Genomic DNA, 26,114 nt, shown 5'->3' with positions numbered 1-26,114 from the left:
AAATCCCCTGCATTGCAGTGAATCACATGGTAAAATGTGGAACCATGAGGTTTGTTTGTTCTAACACGTTCTCATTCTTTTCCTCATCTTTTTTCTAAATTCCTAATTTATCAAGGGACTAATTAACTCGGTTTCCCTTCTATACTTGCAGGTGGGATTCAAAAATTTCCCTAAGTTTCCACTCCATCTGCTGGTCAGCTGTGTCTCCTTTCTTCTCCTTTGGGTTTCAGAGCATTCTCCCACCAACTGCCCCTCAAAAGCGGCTCCTGCCCCCAGACAAAAGGTGGCCCCCTCTCTTCGTCACCTCTTCAGTTCTTTCTATACACGACTTCAACCACAGGCAGGGGCAGTGATCATGACTGAGGGTTCTCAACGTTCATACATTCTCCTGTGTTTGGGAAGGTGTTTTCAGCATCACTAACTGCCCCTGCGTTCCCCGATTCCTGAGAAATACTCTAAAAAAAGCTTCTATGCTAGTTATTTAAAACACGTTAACCTTATGATTTCAGATATAAATTCCTTATTGTCAGTGATTCTAACAAGACTCCTGACATATTGTTTAGTAATCATTTACCCTCTTCAGTATTGAAGTCATCATGGGAAACTCACAGATCGTACATAGGACGGCCATCTTTCAGTACTAGTTGATTGACCAACGACCAGAAGGAAACCACCATCATATTTGTTCTTTCAGACTGAGATGTGCATAGGATGTCCACCTGTGCACTTCACATGTTGAAATAAAATGGACTAAAATATATAGAGTGGAAATGAATCTCATAGGATAGGGTAACGCAGTAGGAGAAACAAAGAAATAACTACTCAAATGCCGTCGTATTTTTTTAAAGGAAATATATGCTTATTGAAAACAACATAGATAAAACCATGGAAAAATGTAACAATATAGGAAAAAATTTTGCTTCTGGTCAGACTATAGCTTGGCCACTTCCATAGGACCCACCTGCCACACCAAGAAACTCCCATTGCATGTTCTCCTGCTGCTAGGAGGACTATATGTATATTTCATTAACAAATGGATGGCATGCACTTCTACTTTTTTACTAGTTCTAAGATAAGGAAAGATCTTGATTCTTCAAATATGTAAGCTCACTCAGCTATTAATGGAATGATCTATCATAGCTTAATATTAGCATTAAAAAATGAACCATCCAAGAAATTTTAAGGAAATGTAATTAGTTTCATCAGTTTAATTTTTAATGCATATTTTAAGAAATTGCATAACTGATTTGAGTATTAATTATTTTTCTAGTAAGAGAGCAAAATGTGATGCCCTTGCCTTTTGGGTAAGAACACTGTCTCTTCATTCTGAGTAGATACAATGGGATAGTTGGGATCAGGACATAGCACAGAGTCCTACATACCTGTCGGTCTTTGCACGACCAAGGTCCTTATGGCCACTGGAGGATGCAAGCTGTTTCTCAGCTGCTGGAGTGTGGGGAGCATTCCTGACAGCCTCTGGCTGAAGATGCCCACCGTCATCAGAAGCTAATGAGATCTGTTGGAACTGAGAAAGCGGAAGGCTCAGTGTGGAGCTGAGCAGGTAGGCACAGGCTGCTCTAAATGACAGGTGAAGAAACGGTGTTCAAGAACCAGCGGGGAAACTCTAGTCCGAGTTGGCTTGTCCCGAAGCCAGCAGTCCACAATGACCCTTGATAAGTTCCCTGCGGACCATCTGGGCACAATCTTGGTCCCTTGCCTCTGCTTCCTTACACGCCCTGAGCACTTGCTGCTGCTTCTTTAGACTCTAAACTCCTGGCTGATAGAGACCAGGTTTGCTCATTTTGGATTGCCCTCATATAGCAGGAGCTCAGAAAGTCCATTTCAAGTTGAATGGCTGGGCCAGCCCCGTGGCTTAGCGGTTAAGTGCGTGCGCTCCGCTACTGGCGGCCCGGGTTCGGATCCCAGGCGCGCACCGACACACGGCTTCTCCAGCCATGCTGGGGCCGTGTCCCACATACAGCAACTGGAAGGATGTGCAGCTATGACACACAACTATCTACTGGGGCTTTGGGGGGAAAATAAAAAAATTATTAAAAAAAAAAAAGTTGAAGGGCTGCCCTATTTGGCTTTCACACTGGGCTCAGTCTGCCCCATTATAATCGTGACTTGTCGATAAAAGGAAACACAGCATCAGCACCCTCGATGTCTGAGGTTTGGAAGCAGGTGGGCAGTGTTGAGAGGGCAGGCAGTGTGCTGCAAGCTCACAAAAGGAAGCAGGGCCAGATCGGAGAGCAGCGCCCCCTCTGGCCCCGACACAGCCTCACTGTCAGCAGGGCCCTGGCTGCCTGCCCCTTCAGCCTCGCCGCAGGTCCCTGCTGTTCCTATGACGCTGTCATGAAAAAAATCAGGGGCATATCAAAAGATCAAATAATAATATGCACGGCACAGGTGTGCCCTATGGAGATGCACTAATCCAGAGGTGGTTTCCACAGATGGTTCCAGAACACTCGACACAAAAGTCCTGAATGCAGAACAACAATCGGATTTGCCTTGTCTAATCCACTTCCACATTTAAAGCTGGACAAGGGATGCATTAAAATTTGAGTCAATCTCAACAGGAAGAGAACAGAATGCCCCTGAAAACCCCTGCTTAGTCTTTTTTTTCCAGCTTCCATCAACAAATCACAGTTCTCATTATCCCGGAAAGTAGCCACTGGAATTTGTCACTGATCTGCTATTCACATGATTGCAAGTATAAACTTGTATATAGAGGCCTGACAAAGTTAGGAATAGCTAGATCATAGCATTTACAGCCTGATGAAAATGTGCTTCCACCAGGTTTTTACTAAGGTGCAGCTGCTGGTATAACCTGACTTGCTTTATATTTTCTTTATAATTTATAAATTTCCTTTATAATTTCAAAAAAATCCCTTATAATCTTAGAGAAACTCATAAATGAAAACTCTAAGGCCAGAAACAAAAGTGCTTAGCCAAGTTCACTCAATCAAAGTTAGGCCCAAAGCTCCTACCTTCAGCCTAGAACCCGGAGTAAGACAGTTGGTGGGCATCATTGAAATGCTAGCAGACAGAATCTGAATTATTTTCTTTCAATCTTTTGTTACCAAGAAGTTTTTTTAATTGATATTTTAATTTTTAAAAATTTCTTGTTTTTTCATTGATATTCTTGACATTATACAAACAGTTATAAAAAAAAGTTAAGCTTTTACGATGAGATATTATTTGTTCTTGTCTCTGCTCCCCTTTGCTCTTTGTAGGCTCAGGAGGGCACAGCTCCAATGGGGCTTTTGGATCCACTCTCTGGGCAGCCTATTCACTTGGCTGGTGAAGTTGGTGCTGGTCCTCTTCTGGGCATCAACCAAGGCTCTCAGCCAGGGGCCTCGGGTCTTTTCCAGTGGCTACTTGGGCTTCCTCACACATGGGCAGCGTGGTGCAAAAGCACCTGTTTCAGGATACAGAAAGTTGAAGCTGTCTGTCTCTTCAGGTCTCAGCCTGGAAACTCTCAGTGTGTCCTTTCTGCTCTGTTCTGTTGGTCAAAGCAGTCACAGAGCCTACCCAGATTTCAGGGGACAGGATTAGATTGCCTCTCAGAGCGAGAAGCAGCGAGAGTTTGCAGACATCTTTAATATACTGTGATATTAATGACATACTTTCAGATTTCAAATCAGACAAAGCCTCAACCATGTGATACCTTTAGATGTAAATCTTTGCACACACATTATTTCATGTAAACGCACTTGAGTCTCACATGAATCCAATGAAGCAACCGTTACTTTTTATTTCTAAATAACAAAGGACGAAACAGGCTCAGAGTGATTAAGTAATATAAATATTCACTCACTGAATTTCACCTGCATTATCTTCTCACATTGGCAGTGGCTGGCTCTCTTGAGTATTTAGTCTATTTAAAACAGTTCTTAGGTTTTAGGAAACAAACAATAAAAGAGTTGTCCCTCTAATATTTAGCAATACCCAGAAGGGAAATTTAAGAACGTAGCTGATGTCCCAAGAGCACCCGAGCCAGAGGTGCCTGTCTGTGGGTGTTAGATGGAACCGTGTCAGGGAACATGGGCTCTCATCCATCACTCGCTGTAAGCTACAGTGACCCCCCTTTCAGAGCTGGAAAAGAGGATATGAGAATATAATGCTCCCTAAACAGACGTTCACCCTGTCCTCTTTGTTTTCAGCCCCCCTAAATTCTCACTCCCCAGTATGTCATTGGTAGAGTACTAATATGTAAATGGAGCTGCCTGTCAAATTTCTGTGGGGTAGTCTGTTGTTATTCCTTACCCATCTGCTTTTCAGCTACCAAAATTAGTTTAGTGTGTCTTTTGTCTTACTTTCTTTTGCCTTATTTACACTTAAGAAAACACACAACAACTCTTCACTGCTGTTTTAGTGGGGTTTCTGGACAGCCTGGAAGTTAATGCGTGTGTTAATCATGGATCTTTAACTAGACATCTATTTTATGTGTTGAAACTAACATTGCTCTACATGGTTTAGAATTAATCTGCTTCTTGATCCTGAAGAGCCTGAAATACTCCTGAGAACTCTTCTCCTAGCATAGGATAATCTAGGGCAGTTTACCACTAGGAGTGACAGGTTACCAGTCTCCTCATCCCAGCCCAAGACTAGAGGCTTAGCTGAAGGGGCTAATGCAGAGGTCTTTGGACTGGGATCCATCAGGCACGTGAGGGTTGGGAACTGTATCAATTGTTTTTATTTTCTTTTGCAAAATACATTTAGATAAACATTAGATCTGAATATCTGTAATTCCATCCAGCTGGTGCATTTTTATCACTTGTTCTTCTAAATATTAATTCAATATTTAGCTACTTATTTATTTAATTTTATTTAATTATATTAATTATTTTATTAATCTTATTGATTTATTTTTTAATAACCAAGAACTGCTTTCTTGTTTTCTGATGACTCTTGTATTAGTCTACTTAGGCTGTCATAACAAAATGTCACAGACTGGGTAACTTAAACAACAGAAATTTATTTTCTCACAGTTCTGGAGGATGGAAGTCCAAGATCAAGGTGCTGGCAGATTCAGTTCCCAGTGAGGATGCTCTTCCTGCCTCGTGGTCAGTTACTTCTCGCTGTGCCCTCATGTGGGGGAGAGAGTCCTCTGGTGTCTCTTCCTCTTCTTATGAGGACACCAGTCTGTGGGATCAGGGCCCCACCCTTGTGACCTTACTTAACCTGTGTCACTTCCTCAAAGGCCCCACCTCCAAATGCAAGCATATGGGATTTAGGCCTCAACAAATGTATTTGGGGGACACAGTCCAGTCCCTGCCACCTCTGCAGCACACTCTTCTTTCCTGAGCACCATGCCTTCTCAGTCCTTCTTAACCTCCAAGTGGCCCTTTCCTTTGCTCTTTGTTTTTGTTGTTGAAGTTTTCTTTATCTGTGGTTGTTTGGCCACTTGATCTCTTTGTATATCTGGATGCCTTTCTTTCGTGTTGTTGACTTTCTTTAAAAAAGTTTGTTGATCCATGGGTATCAGCAAGTGCATTGGGCTGTTTGTACAAACATTATCTCCTGAGAATGCAGGGAATGGAGTGTGCTAACATGGGAGAAAGGTGGCGTTGCCATCCTTTTCATGGGAAGGAAGGCACTTCCGTGCCTGCCTCAGGTATCTTTTTTTTCTCCCTGACAATTTTGCCTGCTGGTTGTGGAGGTCTTGAATGCTTGAGAAGAAGATTATCTTACTTTGTGTAAAGATCTGCTTTCACACTTTTACCTGTTGCTCAAGCCAGTGGCACACAGTGTATAAAGAGAGGAAAGTGCAGGAGTTGGATTATAGAACCAGTTATTCTACATTCTTTCACTTAATTAACTTAATAATTGTTCCATGGCCTTTCTCCATGATATTGCAGACTCTTCTCTTTTGATGGCTTAGGTGCATTTTATTGGTTTTCTGTCAGTGGCTGACTTTCTAAAAGCAACTTTATTGAGGTATTATTTATGTACCATAAAATATACTCATTTTAAGTGTGTGATTCAATAATTTTTAGTAAATTTAAAGAGTTGTGTGACCATAATGACAAATAATACAATTTTAGGGTACTTCCATCATTCCACAAAGAACCCTTGTGCCCATTAACAATCACTCCTCATTTCCACCTCTAGGCCCAGACAATCACTGACCTATTTTCTGTGTCTGTAGATTTTCCTTTTCCATAAATTTTATATGCATGGAATCATACAGTATGTGATCTTTTATGTCTGGCTTCTTTAACTTAGCATAATGGTTTTGAGGTTCTTCCATGTTTTAACATATATGAGTATTTTATTACTTTTTATTGCTAAATACTATTCCAGCATATAGATATACCACATTTGTTTATTTCACAGTTGATAGAGATGAGTTGTTTCTACTTAGGGACGATTATAAATAATGCTGCTATGAACATTCATCATTCATATACAGGTCATTTTGTAACCCCATACTTTCATTCCTTTGTGCAGAGTCCTAGGAATGGACTTATTGGTTTGTATAGTTAATTTATGCTTTACCTTTTAAGAACCTGCCAAACTATTTTCCATTTTGCATTCGTACTAGCAACCTATGGCAGTTCCATTTGTATTGTGTCCTTGCCAATACTTGGCCTCATCTGCCTTTTTCGCTATAATCATGTTAGAGGTCGTGGGTTTAATCTGCTCTTCCCTAACGACTAATGATATTGAACATCTTTTCATGTGCTTTCAGCAATTTGTATATATTCTTTGCTGAAATGTCTTTTCAAATCTTTTGCCCCTATTAATGGACCTTTTAATTCTTGTTATTGCATTGTAAGAGTTCTTTGTATATCCTGGATATAAGGTCTTTATCAGATATATAATTTGTAAGTATTTTATCCCAGTCTGTGGATTGTCTTTTCATTTTCTTAATGGTGTCTTTTGAAGCAAAAAAATATATAATTTTGATGAAATCCAATTAATATTTTTTTATACATTGTGCTTTTGGTGTGAGAAATATTTCCTAACCCGAAGTCGCAAACATTCACGCCTATGTTTCCTTCTAATAGTTTTATAGTTTTGGCTCTTTCATTTAGGTTTGGATCCATTTCGAGTTAGTTTTTATATATGATGTGAGGTGGTGTCTAATTTTATTCTTTTGCATATGGGTGTATAGTTGTCCCAGCACCATTTGTTGAAAAGACTATTCTTTCCCCATTAAAGAGTCTTGGCACTTTTGTCAAACATCAATGGCCGTAGACATATGGATTTATTTCTGAATTCTTATTTCTAGTCCCTTGTTCTATACGTCCATCCATACGCAGTACCACACTCTCTTCATTACTGTAGCTTTGCAGCAACTTTTGAAATTGAGAAGTGCAAACCCTCCAACTTTGTTCTTTCTCAAAATTGTTTTAGCTAGTCTGGGTCTTTTGCATTTGTGTGGATTAATATTTACCAACTAGAGTATATTGTTTCTGTACAGTTCCTTTTGTCTTTACACATATAATTTCCAGTCAAAACACTTTTGAAAAGTTCCTTTTGTCCACTCTCCTTTAAATTAAATTGTCATATATTTGTAATACAGCTAGATTCATTTGTCACAGTCTGATTTCCATCCTGATATCCCATAGCATCCTGGTTGATTTAAAAATTTCCATACATTAAAGTTCACTTTTTTGAGTGAACGGCATCCCTTCAAAGTCAATCATCCCAACCAGTGGCAATAGGTAATATGTTTTCCATCCCACAGTTTTTCCTTTTCCCAAATGTCATATGAATGGAATCATTCAATATATAGCCTACTGTGGATGGCTTCTTTCACTTAGCAAAATGCAATTAAGGTTCATGCATGTTGTTGCATGAATCAGTAACTTGATCTTTTTTGTCACAAGTACCACACTTTTTTAATCCATTCCCCTATTGAAAGACATCTTGCTTTGTTTTTTCACCTCATTTTCAGCAATTACAAGTAAAGCTCCTATAAACATTCAAGTATAGAGTTTTGTACTAATTTAAGTTTTCCGTTTGCTTGAGTAAATACCTAGAAGTTCAATTGCTGGATTATATGGTAAATATATGTTTAACTTTAAAAATACCTGTCTTCCAGGGGCCGGCCCAGTGGCTTAACAGTTAAGTGCATGTGCTCCGCTGCTGACGGCCCGGGTTCGGATCCCAGGCGCACACCGACGCACGGCTTCTCTGGCCATGCTGAGGTCACGTCCCACATACAGCAACTAAAAAAATGTGCAGCTATGTGCAACTATGTGCAACTACGACATAAAACTATCTACTGGGGCTTTGGGGAGAAAAAGAGAAAAAAAGGAGGAGGATTGGCAATAGATGTTAGCTCAGAGTCAGCCTTCCTCAGCAAAAAGAGGAGGATGGGCATGGATGTTAGCTCAGGGCTGATCTTCCTCACAAAAAAAATAAATAAATAAAATAAAATAAATAAATAAATAAAAATACCTGTCTTCCAAAGTGGTTGTATTATTTTGTATTCTCACAAGCAATGAATGAGAGGTCCTATTGCTCTGTATTCTCGCCAGCATTTAGTATCGTCAGTTTCCCTTTTTGCTTTTAGCTTTTTTCATAAAAGTGTAGCGGCATGTATACTCAGTTGTCTCAACCTAATTTATTGAAAATCATATCATTTCCCTATGATATTGGTGACTTCTACCTTGGATAGGCTGCAACAGCTGTCTCCTACATATTTCCATTTCCTCTGATTTCTATTCTGTCTCATGTTTTAAAAATTCCTCAACATGTTGCTGCTAATTTTGAAATAAGTTGTTACTATGAGACTATTCTCTGTCTTAGATATTTACTGGCATTTCTAGGAGATTCAGAGTGGAAAACAAGGTTAACTCCTGTGTTCAATCTGTCATTTCTTGCTTTTTGGTTAATATTCTGTGCTTTTTCTCATAGTATATTCCGAAGGTCAACTGTTTTATTCTCTAACTTCAGCTTCTGACCACTCTATTCTGCTGAACAACACCCGCTAACATGAAAACATTAACAGGAGATGTGTATATATTCTTCTCAAAATATCCCTTCAATAAAAGTTGAAATTCAGTAACATGATGTCTGTAGAGTGAGTCTAGCGTGTCTGTGTTTTTACAATGTCAGCTAGAAAGACTGGCTTCCTGGAGGAGCATGCGTAGTCCATGGTGGCATTCCTCAAACCATTTTTCTTTTTCTTTGGCTAAAGTCTGTGGAAATTATCCTCAGATTGTGGCATATGATTTTTAGTTATTCTTCTTTGAATGCAATTGCGAAGATTTTTAAAAATGTGTTTCCATAGATCTTTTATTGGTAACTTGGGATGGACTCCTCTGACAGAGCTGACATGCCAACATCTGAGTCCATAAGTCCCCACATTTATAGAGAAAAGCAGATTTTACGTGGGATCAGGGTTTTTATTTCACAGTCTCCCTGATCTGGGGAATCCATGTTTTAACCAGCCACAGGGCAAGACTCTAAATGGCAAATGGAAGTGGATGTGCTCTGTGACGACGACTCACGCTGCAAGAGCGGACATGTCCAAGTTATCCAGAATAGAAGCCAACTTAAGCTTCTATTATTGAACTTTTCATGACAACAGTTAAAAGCCAAATTAATTTATTTGATTTTCATGGTCTGCTGCCCGTCCTCTGACATCATTCTTTTCCTATACAACTGAGACATTGCAGGCAGAGAAATAAAAGGCTTTTTTAAATCTCCAGAGTGAATAAACCGTGAAATAAGTAAGAATTGACTACATTCTTTAGAAATGCACAGCATGACTTAAAAATTTTAAATTTTCTCATTTTCCTCTTTCTTGTTTCTCAGAAAGACAAGCCTGCCTTCATTTCTCTTAACTTTAGTACCCATTTCATAAAAACAAGGGAAACTCTCTATTTCTTTTATTGAGCTAGAACTCACGTGACACAAATTTCACACATTTAGTATGTACATTTTAGTGGTTTTAGTATATTCACTACACATTCATCACCACTATCTAATTCCAGAACATTTCATCACTCCCAAAAGATACCCAGACTCTCCATCCTCCATTTGACAAGCACTAATCTACTTTCTGTTTCTCTGGATTTGACTATTCTGGACATTTCATATATATGGAGTCATAGAATGCATGGCTTTTTGTCTTGATTCTTTTACTTAGCGTAATTTTTTCAACGTTCACTTATGTTCTACCCAAGGTTCAGTATGTGACAATACTTCATTCAATTTTATGGATGAGTAATATTTCTTCATATGGACAATATGATATTTTTGTTTGTTTATCCTTTTATCAGCTGATGGCCATTTGGATGGTTTCTACTTTGTGCTATGTTGCTATGAACATCCACATATAAATTTTTGTGTGAATTAACGTTTCCAATTTTCTCAGATATATACTTAGCAGTGGAATTGCTGGATCACATGGTCATTCTATGTTTAACTCTTTGAGGAACTGCCAAACTGTTTTCCACGGTGACTACACCATTTTACATTTCTGCCACTTAACATATGAGAATCCCATTTTTATCAACATTCTCACCAACACTTGCTATTTTCTTTTCTATCCCGGTGGATGTAAAGTGATATCTCATTGTGGTTTTCATTTGCATTTCCCTGATGACTAGTGATTTTGAGCATCTTTTCATGTGATTATTTGTCATTTGTATATCTTCTTTGGAGAAATATCTATTCAAATCCTTTGCCCATGTTTTAGTTGGGTCATTTGTCTTTTTATTGTTGAGTTGTAAGAGTTCCTTATATATTCTGAACACTAGACCTTTATCAGAAATATAATTTACAAATATTTCTCCCATTCTCTGGGTTGTCTTTTCACATGTATTTTTAAAAATTACTTTATTTTCTAAGAACCATGATTTAAATGTAAAATGTTTTCCTTCTTTCTAACATATGGTTCTGGTTACTTTTTGGCTTTCCATAAACGAATCAAGTTCTGGGTAAGAATTTTTTATTTTCCTTTTATTACATTAAAGGAATTCTTTCATAAGCATGCCGAGATTATTTTTTTCCTTTCCATCTACAACAACTACCTTCTTAAATGGTATCTGTTTGTCTGCCACAGCCAGTGCCTGGGCCTCCACATCCTGTGAGTTTGTTTCACAGTCACCAGTGTCCATGGCTTAGTCCATCTCTAAAAATGTCACTTTATGGGACACAGTCACCTTGCTTATTCACACCTCCATCTCTACAGTCTTCTCATTAGTCACCTTTAGTGCTTTTCCCTGGGGATCTGCTGGGCCTCGGATACAATCACTAGTCCCATTACCATGAATTTCTGTACCAGCACTACCAATATTGCTGCCTCTCACTCCCATTCTGGAAACTCCCACAGGCCAAGAATAAACTCTCCAGATGCTAGCAGCCAGCCAACATGTGATTCACTTACCTTATGTAGGTATTTTCAACTGATAGCCCTTAATAAAGGCATATCAGTGGAAATACACAGTGTTGTATTTTCTCCCAAGAGGAAGTTCAGTGTCCTCTATGACACTTTAAACAATTTTAATGTTGACATATTCATAAATCACAGGATGTTGCAAAAATAGTAGACTGGTTCCCGTACCCTTTGCCCAGGTTTCTGCAGTGGTAACATCTTACATAACGCTGGACCAATATCAGACTGGGAAAGTGACATTGATACAGTGCACAGACCTCATGCAGGTTTCACCAGTGTGTATATGTGCATGTATGTGTGTGTGTGTGTGTGTGGTTGTGTGCCTTTTTATTGCATGTATAGCTTTGTGTGACTACCGCCATAATCAAGGTACAGAACTGCTCCATAATCACAAAAAATGTTCCTGTGTACTATCCCTGAGCCTTGGCACCACTAAGCTGTTCTCCACTTGTATAATATTGTAATTTAGAGAATGTCACATAAATGGAATTGTACATATGTAATCTTTTCATATTGGTTTTTTTAAGGCATAATTCCCTTGAAATCCACCCAATTTGTTGGATATGTCAATAGTTTGTTCCCTTTTGTACTGCTGAGTATCATTCCATGATATTATGTACCGGAATTTGTTTAGTGATTCACCCATTAAAGGACATTTGTTTTTTTCCCGGCTTTTGGCTATGATGTATAAAGTTGCTATGAACATTTGTATACAGTTTCTTGTGTGGACACAAGTTTTCATTTCTCTGAGATAAACGGCCAGAAGTGTGATCGCCGTATCATATGGTAAGTCTATGTTTAGTTTTTTAGGAAACTGTCAAACTGTTTTCCAGAATGGTACATTATGAATGATCTGGTTTTTCTGCATTCTTGCCAACATTCAGTGGTGTCATTATTTTTTATTTTAGCCATTCTCATAGATATGTACTGGTCACCACCCTGGAGGGGGTAGGAAGGATCCCTGGTTATTGTCAGGCAGTTTTGGAAATCTAAGCTCCCCACTTGGCCTCTAATGATGCCACAGGGTGGAGAAGGGGTGCCTTGTTGTCACTGGGTGGGGGATGGACATCCTGGTCTGCACCATCTCCACTGACACCAGTGGTGGGGAGAAGGAGCAGTGCCTCATTACTGCAAGATTGGCATGGATGTGCAGGATCTCCGTCAGGCCTCCACAGACACCAACCCAGGATGAGTCTATGAGTGCCTCCTACTCCCAGGTGAGGTGCATCTAAGCCGTCTGGGGTGAAGAAGGTCTCACTACCAAGGGGTGGTGGTCAAAGTCCTAGCTCCTCACATAGCCTCCTCTGCCACCACCCTAATGGGGAGTGGAGGATTTCCTCATCAGATTGTGACACCAAGTCTAGTGTGTGGGTTTTTTCCCCACACCACCAAGCAATTCTCAGACACCAGCTAGATGTCCTACAATTCAACTCAATTCTGACACTGTCTACCTGGAGAGAGCATCAGATTCCGCAAGAAAAGGGCTCAGTCCTACAAGACTGCCACCTCTAACTTCAGATGTCAATTGTAAGTCCAGGTTGTCACCTGCGCTTCTGACCTATGGCTACAGATTGGAGGTTCCAAGGACCCCCTCGTTGGGTTGGATTAATTTGCTAGAGCAGCGCATAGAACTCAGAGAAACATTTTCCTTACTAGAATACTGGTTTATTATCAAAGAATATAACTCAGGAACAGCCGTGGAAGAGATGCATAGGGCAGGGCATGGGGAAAGAGCATGGGGCTTCCCTCTTTCTGAGCTCACCACTCTCCCTGAATCTCCCTGTGTTCACCAATGTGGAAGCTTTCCAAACCCCACCCCTTTGGGTTTTTATAGAAGCTTCATTAGGAGACATGATTGATTAAATGATTGGCTATTGAACTCTGTCTCCAGCCCCTCTCCTCTCCCTGGAAGTTGGGACGTGGGACTGAAAGTTCCTACCTTCTAATGACATGGTTGGCTCCACTGGCAACCAACCCCATCCTTCGGTGTTTTGTAAAAGTCATCTTATAAACATAACAAAAGACACCCAGATCACTCTCATCACTTAGGAAATTCCAAGGGTTTTGTGGGCTATGTGCCAGAAATGAGGACCAAGTATATATTTCTTACTATAAATCACAATATTGCACCTCATTACTTTCAAGTCATGGTGGAAGTGTAGACTCCTCCTTGGCCTCTGTTGGCACCATGGGAAGGGGGAGGTTATCCTTGGGCAGGTTACGCTCAAGCTCACACTTGACTTCCTCTGACGTTACCTAGTGGGGAGGGGAGAAGCTCCTCACTATTGTTGGGCAAGGTGGAATTCTTGTTTTCCCACTAAGACTTGTTGATGGGGGTAGAGAGGCCACATTTTATTTCTGTTGTGTTTGACCAGAGAAGAATGTCTATTGTTAACAAAGTTTCTGTCTTGCTAGATTTCGCCTTTCTCAGTCCTTTGGCTAGAGAGAGCAGTCTTAAAGATTTTTTTTTTGTCTGCCCCCACTGGTGTTTCTAGGTTGCAGACTTCTCTAGCATCCAGGCTAGGGTATTTGGAAGACAAAAAGAAATCCAAGATCTGGGCACTAGATATATCTCTTTACTAGGGTATTGTTGCCTTTAGCCTGCCTTAGCTGATAGAGCAAGTAAATATATCTGTGTATTAACTTGTGTATTTATGCATATCTATGAATATTTCTATATCTAAACTTCTATATCTATATCAACTAGACATGAGTTCTACTAGTTTCCAACTTACCCCATGGATCATTCTAGACTCCTCCCTTTGCTTATCTGCAAACTCCAACTCCAACAGTGAAAAACCTGGCTCCCACCATCTCTCACACATTTACTTAATTGTTCATTTCCAGTATAGATGTATAGCGGTAGCAAATTTGGTAACCCATACTCATGTGGGAAACAACTTTATCAGTGGAGTACAGTGCTTATATGCAGTTACTTTGGCTTTCGTCTCACAAACTCCTCATTTCCAAAGCTGCTTAATTCAACATCTTTTGCCCTGACTCCCTTCAATGAGGTTGTTTCATTCTGTAATACATTTACTTTTTTTTTTGGTCACAGTCTGTATTCCACTCTGGAATCCCCAACTTCCTAATGAATTTTTAACTTCCATAGATTAAGGTCACTCTTTGTGCTGCAAAGTTCTGTGGGTTTTGACAAACACACAATGCCACATATTCACCATGACAGTATCATACAGAATAGTTTCACCACCATAAAAAATCACTGTGTTTTACCTACTCAGTCCTCCCTTCTCCCTTATGAATGCCTGGCAACCACTGATTTTCTTCACTGTCTCTATAGTTTTGCCTTTTCCAGAATGTATGTAACTGGAACTATACAGTATGTAGCCTTTTCAGACTGGCTTCTTTCACTTACCAATCCCCTTGATATTTTAACATTTTAAATTAAATTAAAGAGAAATATCTAATATCTAAGAGAAAGATTGAGAAGGTAGGATTATAAAACAATGTGTGCCTGCATTGTAAGGACAGTCATTTCCTAGCATGAAAAAAAATCGTATTCCAAAATGCATTTATAAGTATCCTCTTTAAAATTTGGATTTGAATTCAGTTCCCATTGGCAGATGTTGTATGCAAATAGTATCTATAGGTAGATCAACAGTATCAATAGATCTACCGATTTATTGACAGACTAGGACATGCATCAATTGCTAATATTTAAAAGGAAATAACTCAAGGCCTTTACTGGGAATATTGGGTCATCTGCTCTTCTCCTGAACCCTCCTTCTCAAGTAACCCCTGAGTACCCGAACTAACATTCGAGTGTCTTTGCCTCTTGCCAAACAACCTCAATGAGCTAAAGGTAAATTACTGAGAATGTGCAATGATTTATCAGGGCATAGGGTTAAGGGAACATGCAACAAAGAGAACATTTACCCTTAACACTAGGCCAAGGCATGGATAAAATGTGCTGGGAACCCCAATGTTTCAGGCCACTCACCACTCTGCTCTTTCAGCAATCACACTGCCATCTGACCTTGGCATGGTTTCTTGGAAGAAATCTCACACTAGTCTCCCTCTTTCCACTTTTTGTCACCTACGATCTCCTCTGCACATAGCAGCCAGCATAACCTTACTAAAATGTAAATATGATTCCTCCTGCTTCAAGTCCTCTAATGACCTCCCCGAACTCCTCACCATTGTTGGCAAAGCTTCGCCTAGAATGGACACCGTCTGCTTCTCCAACTCAGTCTCCCAACACTCGGTTCCTCTTTGACCACAATAGAGCTACTTTGATCTTCTTGCTATTTCATCCCAAGCTCGTTTCTGCCTCCAGGCCTTAGCCTGTCTGCCCTCTCTGTCTCAAAGGCTCTTCCTGGGATTTCCCCATGGCTTCTTCCCACGAGTCAGGACTCAGTCATATGCAACCTCCTCAGAGAGGCTTTTCCAAATCCCCATGCCCAGACATCGCCATTTTGTTGTGTTTTCTCTATTGTGCTGTAGGATCTGCATTGTTTTTCTAAGTCTGTTCTGTCTGCCCTCCCCCCACCAGGACAGATGCTCCATGAGGGAGGTGACCTTCCTGCTTTGTTTGCTGCTATATCCCAATGCCTAGAAGATGACAGGCTCTCAACAGATACTTGTTGACTGGGTGAATAAATGAACGACTGATGCCATGCTGCTAACATTAAGATGGTTTCCTGGCAGCAGCCATATGCCTGTGCCCCCAACCCACCATTTTCCCATGACCTCCAAGAAAGCATGGTGCTTCTTTCATATAATCCTCAGACCAACCAGATTTTCTGCCCTAGAGTTAATCACTGCCTTGTAAAACTGAAAAGGAGAATGCCCACTTTATTACTTGTATAGCCTAAGCAGATCATGATGAAACAAAACAAGCCCTCATTTGCTACACAGATCCTACTTCCACTGTGAAATCCAGGAAGCCATGTCATCTGCTGAAAGAAACAGGTCATTCTGAAATTTATCCTTTAGTATTTACTATCAAGACCCAGGAAAGAGTTAACTGTCAGATACATGAAGATATCATAGGGAAAAAAATCTCATAAACTTACTAAAAATGACTTTTTTGAGCATTTACCCCACAGAGCTACAGTATTTGATTTGCACTCAGTCAAAAATATTATCCAGGAATGCACTGGAGGTGAGATTTCTTTTTTTCAGAGAAAACATGGTCTTAAAAGTTTTATCTTTTTGCAACTATATGAGAGCAAGGAAAACTATTTAAATTGCCCAAAATTACAATAGGACCATGAAAAATATAAATAATAAAACACCAGGACATATCTGTTTATAGAACACCTGTCCACAAACCATAGGTTTCTTTGGGCAATAAAATAAACTGAGGGAGAAAAGTTCATGAAACTGAAGTAGATTACATATATGATTTCTCAAAAACACAGTGAATTTGGTTCAGTAACAAGATGCCTCGCGTGAGCAAGTGGCCGTGAATGACGCAGATCCCATCCAGAGAAAGATTTTATCATCAGGCCACCTGCAGGAAACGTCAGCATTCTAACAGAGTCCAGTGTCGGAGACGTAAGTACTCAGAAAAGATGGATATTTGCCCAAAATGCTGCAACACGATATTATCAAAAGAATCTCTGGAGAGGAAAGAGAGGCACCTGGGCGATCGAGGACTCTTGACTCGTTTTCTTAACATGTCCATTCATGTGAAATATCCCTGCAGCAAATGAGGTCACAAATGTGTTTTTGGAGGACTGGAAGCCCTGTGGGAAGAAGTCATCTTTAGGGATAAAGTTCATGCCTACCTCCAGCGATTGCTACCCTTTACAGACCTCCATAATTCAACCGAGAGACCGGCCAGCTGCATTGCTTACATACCCCTTAGGGATGCTGGAAAGGCCATAGTTCTGTTTTACCATGCAGTTGAAATATGTTCTTCTTTTAAATGTAAAATCTAAACTTGTTCAATGTAAATAACATAGCTTCCATTTGCGGAGCACTTACCACAAGCACCGCCCAACTGCTTCCCGTTCTTTCCGTCAATCACTGAACCCTCATGGCCCATGCCTGGAGGCAGGCCTCATATCCATTTTCCAAAGGAGGCCTGAAGCAACCAAATAACCTCTCCCAGAGCCACATAGCCAGATCCTGCCCGCATCCCACAGCTGATCATTGTACAATATGGATTCAAACTCAGGCCAGCTGGGCTCTAATAAGTTAGACCCAAACTCACTCAAACCCACACTTTGATTCTCCTTTATAGAGCTGGGACATACTGAGACTGGATAAAGATCAAATTGCTTAAAAACCTTTATGCATTTTAATATTTTTTACATTAAAAGTAAAATTCTTTGCTCAATTTAAACACACACACACACACACACACACACACCTGACAGTACATATTCCAAGGTCTGGGAAGTTTCGATGTATTCATAATCTACTTGTTACATAATGATGGTGAAATATTGTGATCTGCATTAAAGATAAAAGACAAAAACAATACCCAATTAATTAACTTGTAAATAAAACAATAAAAATAACTCTTTTTCTCTGACTGCTCTTGCTTAAAGAAAAGTACACAGAAATTACAGAAGCAGAGCAAGGCTGGTGGAGATCAGAGGGGGCTTCTCAGTGGGCTCTCAAGGTTGATGACATGACTCTCATGGCTTTCCTTTTCCTTCCTCCAGTGTTATAACTGGCGCTGCACTGTGCTTGTGAGAGTATTTGTGAGAGTATTTGTGAGAATCATGCCTGAAATGGAAGTTGGGAAGAAAGGAAATGAGGTTTACTGGTGGTTACTGGGCTACCATAAGGAGCAAGATGGAAATGGAGAGTTATGATATTTGTGGGTCCATATGAGAAAGTAATGACCTTAATTGTCAGTAGTAAAATACAAATACAATGTGGGGTACCAAGTGGATGAGAAAGACAGTGAGTTGTGAACATGGGTATATGAATTTTTTCACCCATGGCTTAAGCTCCTGTGGAACAATTCTGTCTCGTTCCTCTCTGCATTCCACGCTGGACGCAGAGTGCCTGACACTTAGGACACCATAAGCAAACGTTTGTAGACTGGGACAATTCCTCATGTAGGCAACAACAAGGTGAGGTTGACTACGTGGGCTGGATGGAGAAGGGCCAAGCAGTGTGGTGCTGTTGCAGATTGGTTCCTAGACAGAAGTTCCTCGGACAGCGGTCTGAGTGCAGGAAGTTTCCTGGGAGATGATCTTGAGAAAAAAAAAGGAGCAGAATTGGGCAGAGGAGCAGGGTAGGCTGTGATCTGTCTCAACAGAGGCCTCAACCAGCCACTTGAGGAGCACTGAAACTGGGATGGCTTCTCAGAGTTGTCCTGAACTGGGGCAAGGCGCTGGGCTGTGATGTGCCCACAATGACCACTGGAAAGGGGACTGTGGTCGTGGGCATGGTGGCTTTCATCAATGGAGTCATTTCCAGAGAGGGCTGCGAGGAGCAGGGAAATGAGTCTCAGTCCTGAAGGAGGCTGTGAGCTGCGCCACACAGCGCCCCCTACAAGTGGCAGCCATTCAGCCCATCAGGCTGTTTCCAAATTCCTTGTAACTCAGGGGTATCCTTCTCCATCAATGTATATGTTTATTTTTTACAGGACACTTAGAGAACATTTAGCAAAACCTCCATTATATTATTGCAAACAAATTACCTATTTCTTAAGCACTCAGGGTCCAATGTTAATAATTGCTGACTAAATAAAAATCAAATTCAGATTTTTACAAAGGTGTATGAAAGCTGTGTCCAGCATTTGACAACATGAAACCAAGTTCCATCAGAAAGAGTCAACGTAAACCATCAGTTAAAATGCTGTTTTGGAATTGAAAATATACACAGAAGAATGAGGAGCAAGGGTGTGTTAATCATTTTGACCTACAATAAAATAATTATTTTTGAAATTGCTGTGGCATCCAATTTAAGCACGTTATTAATAAAGAGATAGGCATAAATATGTGTCTATATGAGTATACAATAGCAGATAAAATATTATGTCTATTGGTTTCTTTTAATTTACATCTATCAATCAATTGACCATAATTTTACCCCTAATATCTGATAATAAGTGTTAAATTTAAATGGTGTTTTCACCTATTCACCATTGTATTGAACAGTGATCACTCTGCATTTTGAAGGAGTCAGAAACTTTACGAAGTGTTAAGATTTTCCCTCCTTTCTGTCTCTCATTCTGAGGGTTTCACTGATGCATGAGATCATCCACCAGTCTCTTCCCAAAATGTTCGAATAGAACTAGGGGTGACAGTGGGGGGGGGTGTGCTGCCCCCCACCTCTCTGTGCTCCAGGACCACGTGAACCATGTAGAGGTTCCTGAGTGGTTACGGTGGACTCACATCAATGGACACAGTCTAGCTCCACGGGAAGGCCACTAGTCCATCCTCTGGCCTTTGGTCAGAATATACAGATGGGAAGGTTGGTGAAAACCATCAACCTTAGGCCTTGGAGTCAGGCAATCTGGGCAAAATTCCCGGCCGTATTAGGGAGTAGCTCTGAGATCTCTGGAATGTTCCTCGGCTTCTCTGGCCTCTATGATGTAAAAACACTCACCTTACAGAGTCCTTGTGAAGATAAGTAACAACAAATTAAATTCATGAACCAATACATTCGTTTTATAGTTCAGTAAGAAGCCCAATGAAACTGTTTCTAAATCTAACTTATCATCCTGGATGCTCCGGTCCAGATCCACTTCTCCTCCTTGTAGGCTCTGTAATATTTCTCATCATCACTCTCTGTTTGCACATCTTCCAGAGGCTTCTGTCTTCTCATCTAAGTAATCCCGGTTGTTTCAGCCTTTCCTCCAGGGCCTTATTTTGATTAACTGTTCATAATTAAAAGTAAATTTGATGAACTGGAACCAAAGCTTTTAGTTGGCTTCTTTAGCACTTCGCACACTTAATTTAGTAAAATTCAGAAAATAGAAAGGGTATAATTTCCTATAATTAAACGAAGACTGAAAAATAGAATAATTTTCTTGATAAAAGAGACATGCTCTTAATTCTTAATTTTCTTTGTGTGGGTGTATCTGAACTTACTGTAAAAATAAAATCTCTTTGATGTGTAAATCAGCTCAGGTTGTCAGGGGATTTACTGAGATAGTTGCAAAAAAAAGTATTTTAGAATATATTTGTGGTATAAAATTTTATTTTTTTTTGCTAATGGAGAGATTATCATTTACACAAAAGTATGCACTACATTCTTAAACTTACATTAAAATGGAAAGAAATATGTGTGTCTGTGAAAATGCCAAAAAATAGAAAATCAGGAATTTATAGATATAAAGGCTTGAATATCTAAAGGAATTAAGTAGAGTTTACAAAGCATATTTTTTTTTACCATCTTAGACATTTTTAAGTATACAGTACAGTATTGTTAACTATACACACATTATTGTGAAACAGATCTCTAGAACTTTTTCATCTTTCAAAACAGAAATGCTATACTCATTGATCAGCAACTCCTCTTCCCCTCTTTCCCCACCAGCCCCTTACAACCAACACTCTACCTTCTGTTTCTAAGAATTTGAATAATTCAGATACTTCATATAAGTAGAGTCATACAGACTTTGTCTTTTTGTGATTTAATTATTTCACTTAGTATAATGTCCTTCAAGACTCACCCATGTTGTAGCATTAATAGCATTTCCCTCTTTTTTAAGACTGGATAATATTCCTTTGTATGTATATAGAATATTTGTTTATCCATTCATCTGTCAATGGACACTTGGGTTACTTGCACCTCTTGGCTATTGTGAATAATACCATAATGAACATGTGTATGAAAATATCTCTTCAAGATCCTGCTTTCAATTCTTTTGAGTATATATCCAGAAGTGTGACTGCTGAATCATATGGTAGTTCTATTTTTAATTTTTTTAGGAAAACTGCATACTGTTTTCCACAGTAGCTGCACCATTTTAGAATGCCACCAACAGTGCACAAGAGTTCCAATTTCTCAACATCGTCTCCAACATTTGTTATGTTCTGTTATTTTGATAGTGGTCTTCCTAACAGGTGAGAGGTGATCTCTATTACAGTTTTGATGTGCATTTCCCTGATGATTAACAATGTTGACCATCTTTTCATGTGCTTGATGGCCATTTGCACATATTCTTTGGAGAAATGTCTATTCATGTCCTTTGCCCATTTTTAAAATTGTGTTATTTGTTTTGGGTTGTTGTTGGAGTTCCTTATATATTCTGGAGATTAACCCCTTATCAGATATATTATTTGCGGACATGTTCTCCCATTCCATAGGTTGCCTTTGCACTCTGTTGATCGTTTCCTTTACTATGCAGAAGTTTTAAAGTTTGATATAGTCCCATTTGTCTATTTTTGTTCTTGTTGTCTACGCTTTTGGTGTCTTATCCAAGAAATCATTGCCAAATACAACATCATGAAGTTTTTCCCTTATGTTTTTGTCCAGGAGTTTTATAGTTTCACATCTTACATGTAGGTGTTTAATCCATTTTAAGTTAGTTTTTTGTACGGTATAAGGTAAGAGTCCAACTTCATTCCTTTGTATGTGGATATTCAGTTTTCCTATGAAGTTTATTTTTTAATTAACCAAAAATTCTTAAATATATGTGCTAAATGGACTAAGGCTGTGATGAATAGGAAGTAGAACGTGGAAGGTGGAGGATGTCTGTTGAGAGACTGACAACTGGAAGGAAACTTGGAAATTTCTGAGTTCGTAGAGCAGAGTGAGGATGACCTGGGATATATAAAGAAATCAAGGACCCGAGTAAGTAGAGAATTCCATCAAAGAATGGAGAGCCTGTTAGGAAAAGGTGCAGAGGGGCATTGCTCCAATAAATACCTGTTTTTTTCCCCCTGTGCTCTGTATATAATACATTCATATTATTATAATTACTTGTGCAGTAACCATTCTGTCCACAAGGTAGTAAATTTTGGAAAAGCAAGATCTGGGTCTAAATTGTTTACTATTTTATTTTTCTGGCTTAACACAATGGTATATGCTCAATACATACTTGTTGAATAACAGATTGAGGGACTTCCATTTCCAGTATTTTTGATTAGATAATCTGCAGACCTCTTTCTACAAAACACCTAGAAATGCTGCATAAAATGTACCAAAAATTTCTTGAACGTGGAGAAGAGCAAAGTAAGTTCCATTCTGAGACTCTAGCAGGGGGAGGAGAAGAGTAGCCCTTGTGAAATGTGCCCAGAGCATTCTCCATTACAAAGGCCTACTCTCCATGGAAAAACACACCATCACATTGTCCCATCTAAGGGAAAGGCATGCACCTGATTCCAGACCCCACAGCCAGCCTGCCTCACTTGAGGGAGGCAAAGAATGCCAAGAAACGTTTATGAAGGTTACAGTCCAGGAGCATGGGTCCACTCAGAGAATGAGACTCAATCATAAGATTATTGAGTGTTTCCCACACACACACCCAACCACCTCACCAACAGTGGGTTCCACCTGAAAGGGTTGCAAGTAGATTCTCTCTGAGGAGGAGAACTTAGGGAAGCCCAGAGATAAAGAAGAGACCATGGCAAGGAAACAGAGGCATCCGAAGGGTCTGGAATCTACAACTACACAGTCCACTCCTAGTCAGATTAGCATAAAACTTCACACCAAAAGCCTATTTACCTCAGTTCCTATTGTCTAAAATACCATGTCCAGATTTCAACAAAAAATTACAAGGCATGCAAAGAGGCAAGAAAAAACACAGTTTGAAGAGAAAAAGCAAGCATCAGACAGACCCAGATGTGACACTGATGTTAGAATTCTCAGACCAGGAATTAGGGAGTTAGAAATAATTATGATTAATATATTAAAGATTCTAATGGAAAAAGTAAACAACATGCAGGAAGAGAAGGATAATGTAAGCAGAGAGAAGAAAAATATATAAAAAAATCAAAAGGAAATGCTGCAAATCAGAAACACTGTAACAGAGAAAAAGAATGCCTTTGATGGGCTTGTTAGCATACTGGATATAGCAATGAAAAGAACAAGTGAGCTTGAAGACAGATCAATAGAAAATTCCCAAACTGAACTGTAAAGAGAAAACAGTATAAAAAAATCCAAAAGATCAAAGAATTGTTGAAAAATTTTAAAAGATTTAATACACGCACAACTGAATACCAGAAGGAGAAGAAAGGGAGCACAGAGCAGAAGGAATATTTGAAGTAATAATTGCTGTAAATTTTTGAAAATTAATAACAGACACCGGAATACAGATCCAGGAAGCTCAGAGAACACCAAGCAGAAAAAATACCAAAAAATTACTCCTAGGCATATCATACTCGATCTTTAGAAAATGAAAGACAAAGAAAATCTCGAAAGAAGCCTAGAAAAATAAAGCACATTATCTACATGGGAACAAGATAAGTGTTACAGCAGATCTTGTGTCAGAAACCATACAAGCAAGAAGAGAGTGGAGTGAATATTTAAAATGTTGGAAGAGGGGGCTGGCCCCATGGCATAGCGCTTAAGTGCACGCGCTCCACTGCTGACAGCCTGGGTTCGGATCCTGGGTGCACAGTGACGCACTGCTTGTCAGGTCATGCTGTGGCGGCATCCCACACGAAGTGGAGGAAGATGGGCACAGATGTTAACCTAGGGCCAGTCTTCCTCAGCAAAAAGAGGAGGATTGGCATGGGTGTTAGCTCAGAGCTGGTCTTCCTCATAAAAAAAAATAAAAATAAAATAAAATATGGGAAGAGAAAAATCACCAACCTAGAATTCTATACCCAGAGAAATTTTCCTTCAAAAGTGAAGGAGAAATAAAGACTTTCTCGGACAAAGACTCTGGGAATTTATGGACAGTAGACAAGGTCTTCAAGACATGTTGATGAAAATTCTTCAGCAAAATAAAAATTATATTGATCAGCAATTCTGATCTATGTAAAGAAAGGAAGAGCATCAGAGAAATAATAGATGAAGGCAAAATAAATCTTTTATTTTTCTTATAGTAATCTACTAGATAACTGCTTATTTAAAGTAATAATAGTAACAATGTATTGGGTTGTTGCCTGTGGGTGAGTGAAATGACTGACAGCAGTGCCATAAGGAATGGGAAGAAGAAACTGTGAGAATTGTTTCAAGGTACCTGCACTACATTTGAAGCAGAATATTGTTATTTTGAGGTGGACTCATATTAGTTACGAATGTGTAGTGCACCTCTAGGGAAACCACTAATTTCTTTAAAGAAATGTAATTGATATAAGAGAGAAGATAAAATGGAATCGTATAAAATGTTCAGTTTAAACTGGAGGAGGCAGAAAAAAAAGAAGAAAATAAACAAAGAACAAATGTAATGAATAGAAAACAGTTACAAAAATGATAGGCATTAATCCAATCATATTAATAATACAAAAATAAAAAATAAATTATCGTAGCAGATAAAAAACAAAACTGTATTGTCTACAAGAAACTCACTTTATATATAAAAACTCATATAGGTTAAAAGTAAAGGGGTAGAGAAAATTTTACCATGCTAAAACGAATCAAAGGAAAGCTGGAGTAGCTATATTAATATCAGACAAAGAAGACTTCAGAACAAGGAAAATTATTGGAGTTAGAGATGTATTACATACTGACAAAAGGGTCAATTTTCCAAAAACACATAACAATCCTAAGCATGTATGACCTAACAACAGAGCATCAAAACGCATAAGGTAAAAACTCATAGATCTAAAAAGAGAAATAGACAAATGCACTATTATAGTTAGAGACTTCAGCATGCCTGTTTCAGTAATTGATAAGTCAAGCAGGCAAAAAATCACTCAGGATGTAGTTGACCTACATCGCATTATCAGTTAACTTGATCAAATGGACATTTATAGAATACTCTACACAACAAGAGCAGAATACACATTCGTCTTAAGCTCACATGGAATATTCATCAAGATATGTGATATTCTGTGCCATAAAATGCATCGTAACGAAAAAACAACAGAGCAAATCTAAATGACTTTGGGTTTGGTGATACTACACCAAAAGCACAATCTATGGAAGAAATTTGATAGTTTTTCCTAAAATTTAAAACTTCTGCTCTGTGAAAGATACCATTAAGTGAATCAAAAGGTAGGCCACAGACTGGGAGAAAATATTTGCAAAATACATATCTGACAAAGGACATGTATCCGAAATATACAAAGAGCTCTTAAAACTCAACAATAAATCAACAAAATTTCCAATTAAAAAACAGGCAAAAGATTTGAACAGACACACTTCACCAAAGAAGATATACAGATAGCAAATAACCATATGAAAATATGTTCAACATCATTTGTCATTAGGGAATTACAAATTTAAACAACAGTAGGAGACCACTGCACACCTATCAGAATGACTAAAATCCAAAAAGCTGACAATAGCAACTGCCGGTGGAGATGTGGAGCATCAGGAACTCTGATTCTCGCTTGTCGGGATACAAATGTCAAATTGGTATAGCCACTTTGGAAGACAGTTTGGCAATTTCTTACAGCTCTAAGCATAGTTGTACCATACGGTCCAGCAATGGCACTCCTTGGAATTAACCCAGTTGAATTGAAAACATGTCCACACAAAAACCTGCACACAAATGTTTATAGCAGTTTTATTCACAATTGCCAAAAACTGGAAGCAACCAAGATGTCCTTCAACAGATGAACAAACAAATTGTTGTACATCCATGTAATGGAAAATTATTCAGCAATTAAAAGTGAAACTACATAGCGAAACAGGTGAATCTTAAATGCATATTGCCAAGAGAAAGCAGCTTATCTGAAAAGGTCATGCAGTATATGAGTTC

Source organism: Ceratotherium simum, chromosome 20, assembly GCF_057802395.1.
Source record: "Ceratotherium simum simum isolate JZ-2026a chromosome 20, ASM5780239v1, whole genome shotgun sequence".
NCBI lineage: Eukaryota > Metazoa > Chordata > Mammalia > Perissodactyla > Rhinocerotidae > Ceratotherium > Ceratotherium simum.
The sequence above is the reverse complement of the archived record's forward strand: the minus strand, read 5'-3'. Positions refer to the sequence as shown.